The sequence below is a fragment of the Orbicella franksi genome, chromosome 5 (assembly GCF_964199315.1).
Source record: "Orbicella franksi chromosome 5, jaOrbFran1.1, whole genome shotgun sequence".
Lineage (NCBI taxonomy): Eukaryota > Metazoa > Cnidaria > Anthozoa > Scleractinia > Merulinidae > Orbicella > Orbicella franksi.
In genome coordinates, this window is record NC_138149.1 from 3,096,329 (window position 1) to 3,102,623 (window position 6,295).

General features: G+C 38.7%; 1 pseudogene across 1 annotated transcript; it reads left to right on the forward strand.

Moving 5' to 3' along the window:
* The first annotated feature begins 137 nt into the window (after window positions 1-137).
* Window positions 138-5,661, forward strand: LOC145487360 (cytosolic Fe-S cluster assembly factor NUBP2 homolog; annotated as a pseudogene). The gene is made up of 7 exons (XR_014049397.1): window positions 138-1,099; window positions 1,981-2,112; window positions 2,541-2,629; window positions 3,124-3,257; window positions 3,848-3,919; window positions 4,379-4,469; window positions 4,950-5,661. The product of XR_014049397.1 is annotated as a cytosolic Fe-S cluster assembly factor NUBP2 homolog (transcript).
* The last annotated feature ends 634 nt before the right edge of the window (window positions 5,662-6,295 follow it).

Genomic DNA, 6,295 nt, shown 5'->3' on the forward strand with positions numbered 1-6,295 from the left:
TCTTCGGTCATCCGACTAATTCGGCAAATCGAGCACTGTCGAAGAAGTCCGCCTAGTTCGACGAAAAGGGTATCTTCGGTAATCTTTGCTGAACATCTTCGGAAATCCGACTAATTTGGCAAATCGAGCACTGTCAAATCATGCGCAGAATAACTTCGGAAATACGACTTATATAGCAAATCGAACATTGTCCAAGAAGTCAATAACATTTGGAAATCCGACTAATGCGGCAAAGAGAACATCTTCGGTAACCTTCGGTAAACTCTGCGAAAATCCGAGTGATTCGGAAAATCGATTTACTGCCAAAGAAGACCATCTTCAGAAATCCGACTAATTCGGCAAATAGAGCATCTTCGGTGACCTTTGGTAACCTCTAGGAAAATCGTACTTTTTCGAACATCTTCGGTAATCTGACTATTTCGGCAAGTCGAGCACTATCTGTCGCTTTCGAATGGTATACCACGGAATATCCCACGAGACATTTGTATTTTCTTGGTATACACACTCACCGCCTAAAGGCTTGTGTTTATACCGAAAAATTCAAATGACTCGTGGGATACAACTATTCTATAAGGGATCACTGTTCCGCCGTTTTATTACTTTCCAGTTGCAAAATTCGTACATTATTCATGTCATCTGGACTGGAGCCCTAAACAGTTCAACCCAAGCAAGTAAGCGGTAGGGCTATAGCCCTTCCTCCCCCTCCGCGGTCCCTCACTTCATTTGTGGTTTTGCACAAATCTTTAAGTAACCTGAAATGCCAGTAATCTCCCACCCTCAGCTTAATCCCCGGGCGATTAGGCTGAAGGCGGAAGATAACTGACATTTGACGCCAACCTTTCAGCATCCTCGGAGACCCAGGGGCAGTTAGTCGGGACGACGCGATATTTTCGGGCCACGCGATATTTTCGGACGAAAGTTTACATCAAGTAAACTTTCGCCCAAAAATATTGCGTGGCCCGAAAATATCGCGTCGTCCCGACTAACTGCCCCTGGGTCTCCGAGGATGACCTTTCAGCTAGCATGTAGGAAAGCTTCTTGAGCCGACTGTACGAGAGGATGATCAGCAGTTTCCTTCTCAAATTCAAGATGGCGGATGGTGAGTACCGTAGTGCAACGAATGTGTTAAAAATTGCTGTTTGCACAAACGGTGTATTTATTTATTTTCTTTAAAGTAAAACTAACCGAAGTATAAGTCCTTTTATGGAATTTTTTTCGAATACAGTTCCAGCTATCTAAATCCTCTTCAGAGACACTTCGAAAATGCCAAGAAGCGGTCGTCATTTTGTTAACACGGGTACACTGCAACTCCACTCACTATCTATCACAGAATAGATAGTGAGTAGCGTGGCCAATCAGAGAACGTTATTCGTGATAGAAAGCTAGTAGATTTATACTAAAACTAGATAGAAACACGGTACATGTTTTCTATTTCTTAAAGGAATAGCACATTACTAAATGTAAATGTCACACAGTGATTTTCAATTTTATTCCATGCTATTCAGTCAGCCACTACACATGCACAAGCTAAAAAATGTCATGATAGGAGATGACAAGAATAAGGACTGAATAGTATAACACCTTCCAGGAACAATGACAAATTAACAAGCTAGTCAGAACATTCAGCTCCTTTCCATCTAAATTGTTCCAAAATGATTTGCAAGCAAACAGCCTGAATCTGAATGTTTACAATGCATTTGAGAAAAACACTGGTTGCTGGCTTTATTATTATTATATTATGCTGGTGTTATTTTATTATTTTTAGAGTTAGTCCATTGTAGGGTAGTTCATTTTAGGGTAGTCCATTGGGGTGGTCCATGGACTGGGGGTCAGTGTTTTGTCCATCACCGCTAAAGATGCATGCTTAGTGACATTGTTGGAACTGTCCTGTCTCTCTAGAGTCCAAGTAGGCAAGTACAGCGAAGGCACTGGCTGTAATTCTCACTGAGTTACAATGTGGTTTTTGTTTGTAAATTTCAGGTCAGTTGGAGCAAACTCTTGAAGAAATGTTAAAATCTATCAAGCACATGATTCTGGTTGGTAAAGGAGGAGTTGGTAAAAGTACTGTTTACGACACAGATAGCATGGACTCTTTACAACAAAGGAAAGAAGGTTAGCTGAAATCTTTGCGTTCTGTTGACTTACCTTTACCCGCATTAAGTCATTGATTCATACACAGTGGAAGGGGCTTGGGAGGTGGGGGAGAAGCTTTATCAGATGATTTTCTATGTTTTGGATTGGTCTTGTTTTCGTGTTTTATGTTTGGGAGAGAGATTTGTTATCAGAATATTTACAGTACTGGCCACATGATATGTGAACTGGTGACACTCTAGGAAAAATCCTGCCTAGGATTCAAACTGTTCACTTTGCCTTCCCCCAGCACCTTCTGTTTTTCCCCATCCCACCCCAGAGTCACCCCGGTGAACATTTGTGGATCTGCCACTGGTAACAGAGAAGTGTCTTCAAGAATGTATTGTTACAGCAGTACTACCTTGATCACAATAAATGGCTAATCTTTGTGTTATCTTGTTATCTTCTAGGTTGGCGTACTGGATGTTGACTTAGGTGGACCAAGTATTCCAAGGATGATGAATGTAGAGGGAAAAGATATACACCAGTGTTCTGCTGGGTAAGTCATAATATAAAGGATTGTCTTGAAGCCATAATTTCAGTGGGAGCCATTCACTACTTAATGGATATAAAATATACTTTAATCTATGTAGTGTAACAACACTCACACTTGTGTTTAATGTGTAACAGTAAAAGAGGGTCTATGAACTTTAGTGGCTCATTACAGGAGAATTCCTTTTCTCCAGTGTGATAGCAAGATACTGACTTGAAGTATTGCAGCTTCTTGTACATGAAATACTGGTCTGACAGGGGCCACTACCTCAAGTCCTTGTAACTTTTGTGGGTGAACTTGCTTGATCTGGGGAAGTTTTTTAATCCACAAAATTTATATTATTTGCAGTATAAATGCTCCAGACCTGTGTTTTAATTATTATACTTTTCATATTCATACTTCTTTTTCTAAACTTTTTTTTATAAGATCAGCTGTTATGTTATTGACATCAAAGTTTGCCTATGTTCTTTGCCGAAGGTGTTTACAAGTATTTTCTAAAGATCACTGTGAACCTTTCTTTTTCGTTGGGTTCCAGTTTACATAGACAAGGACCAACAACTGGCTGTTATGTCAACTGGTTTCTTAATAAACAACAGAGATGATGCCGTCTTGTGGAGAGGACCTAAGAAAGATGGTATTTATTCCTTTATGCTCTTTACTTAATATATATTTTTTGACTTACCTTGACCTGTTCAAGCTTGTTAATCAAAGCTACATCTGAGTGTCTCACCATTAGTGAAACTATACTGAAATCACTTCAAGGAGCTATGCCACCACATGTTGAGTCATTTTTTGTAATGCACAAAATTACTGTGGTTTAAAATGTAGGAAACCTCAAAAAAAAATGTTTTCTAACTTAAGGTAGCTATAATTAGGCTTTATTGATAGTGAGCAAACAATACTTAATTTTCTTTTTTGGGGGCAGTATTATGTCTAGTTGATATATAAAGTACAAAATGTTTTATGTGACACCACCCTATTTGTACAAAAGTTATGCCGCTACTTCCGGAAACACTGTAGCTTTTCTGAGCTTTTGAATGAAAGGAAGATGTTTGAAATCAGCAAAACGTTGTTCCAGGCCAGTGCACCATACTGTCTGCCATGAGCTTTTATTAATGATTTTTGAAATGGAGCAAATTCCATAGAGTGCTACAAATATTTTGATGTTCCAGTAGACTTCCTTGAGTTTTCAAGTGACAGTTACCGGTATGATTTTTTTTTTAGCAATGATCAAGAAGTTTCTATCGGATCTGTGCTGGGGTGACCTGGATTACCAGCTTATTGATACACCTCCAGGTATGATGACTATATAAAATGTTATTTTCAGAGGCTTTTGATGTACTAATTTGTGAGGTACAGTGGCCCAGTGGTTAACATCATACACTATAGACCAATAAGTCTGGATTCAAGGCCTGTTCACGGGTCTTTGCACTGTGTACTTAGGTAAGAGGCTTGACTTGCAATGCCTCTCACCACATAGGAGGAGAAATGAGTACTAACAAGTTGTTGGCCAACCTGAACTGCAAAAATATGGGGATACTAAGGGGTATCCAGCAATAGGCTAGCTCCTCATTAAGAACATTTAAGGGAGAGGTAACAATACTCCATACTAGGAGACTGGAGTTGACCTCCCTTGATCGGATCAGATTATTGTTGACTTTGCTGATAGTACAATAGGGCACATTCATTTTGCATTATGCAGTGTGTAATCCTATCATTATTGCTCTGTCCTAAGATTGGTTTTGTTCAATCCAGGAACATCTGATGAGCACATGAATGATTACAGTTAGTAGAAAATCTGCGACATTACAATCTAGATGGAGCAATTTTTGTCACTAACCCTTAGGTATGCATATTAAAGTATTTTATTTTATAATAACCTTTCTATAAATGTTGTCAATTATTAGTAAGCCTTATTTGGATTTTGGAAAGTTTACGTTTGCTAAAATATGTGTATTCTGACTAATACTTTGTTGATTTAGCCCTGAGAGCATTGAAGAAAGGCCAGCCTTTCTTTTAGGCATTTACTAGCCTTTTAATAGTCAATCAATTCAGGTGGAATCCGCTCTAATCATTGTTTGGCTTAAACCTAAAATTAGTTTAGTATCAGTTGATTGGCAAAACTGGTCTCCAGTTTTGAAATTTTAATCCTCTTTTTTTTCCCTTTGTTCTCAAAGAAAAATATCAGCAGTTGTTAATGGGCATGGAATAATTCTCCATCTTCAATTGCTTAATAAAAGATTTGCAAGAAATTTACCAGAATGAACTAGTATGTAATACTTCGTATTTTGATGGATTTTTGAATGACATTTCTGTTGTTTCTCAGGGTATGGCAGTGTCTGAGGTCAGAAGAGAACTGACATTCTGCAAGAAAACTAAAATCCCAATCCTAGAGTGGTGGAGAACATGAGTGGATTTGTCTGTCCTCATTGTGTTGTAAGTGTTAGCCTCCTAGACAGATGCTCTTTGGAGGAAACACCCAAAGGGGGGGGGGGGGTACTCCCATATGTGGGCTATATCGGTTTGTGTCATGGGATAGGGTGTAGTTTTTGAGGTTCTCAATCCTTAAATAGTGTATCATTTGTTCCCTTGTTGACATTTATTGCATTGACAGTGTGATCTTTAGAAAGGGTACCTACCTAAATTGTGTCCGCTAACATTGCAGTTTGTATTAATGCCCAGCTAAACAGAAAATAACTTCAACACTTGATGCTTTTAAACTTCCAGTGTCACAAAAGTGAAATACAGCTGACCCGTTCATGCCATTCATAGTTTTTGTTTTTTCCTTGAATTTCTTGTTTCGGGCCTTAAACAGGGTATCAGTATCTTTTGCTTCATCTTTAAATACGGTCAGGGTTTTAAGACCTTTCACTGCACACCTATGGGTATCTGGGAGGAACCACTGCCTGACAGGTCCATGCAAAATGCATGTGTGGAGCAGGCTATTCCTTTATATGACATTGAAAAGAATATTTAATATACTACATGTATGACTTGTTGTATTTTTGACTGTTCTAGTGTACCTTCATCCTCAGTGTGAAATAATATTCCACTTTCTTTCTTTTAGGAATGCACAAATGTGTTTCAAAAGGAGGAGGTGAAGCCTTGGCAAAGAGCTGCGACATTCTATTTTACACAGGAAGGGGATAGAGGGGTGAGGGGCAATCTAGATCATGTGTCATGGAAAATGGTCTTTTCACCATTTATTGCACTTGTCTATATTTAAATTTAGTATCAAGCAGTGAAGTATATTTCTGGAAATGTAATGGTCTCATTTGCTGGAAGCTTAAGGAATGTCAATCAAATTTTTTGTTGTGTCAAGCTTATCAAAGAGCAGTACAGGTTGTTTGTGAACTAGTCTACGCCTAGGGGTCATTGCAAATTGCAGAAAATTCCCACTGATGTAATGTGTTCAATTTGACATTGATATCAGTCAGTTTTTACAGAGGAGAGTCTTCTAGCTATATCTTGCTTTCAGCTCTTGAAAGAATAATTTTTTCCTTCTTTGTAGGTTCTATTCCACTGGATCCCAGTCTAACGCAATCCTCAGAAGACGGTCAAGCCTTTATTGACTTGTTTGCTAACTCACCAACACTAAATGGAGTAAACGTAATCACTTCCAAACTGTTAGAAATGGAAAGCAATGGAGATCAGTGATTGAAGGAGCAAGTA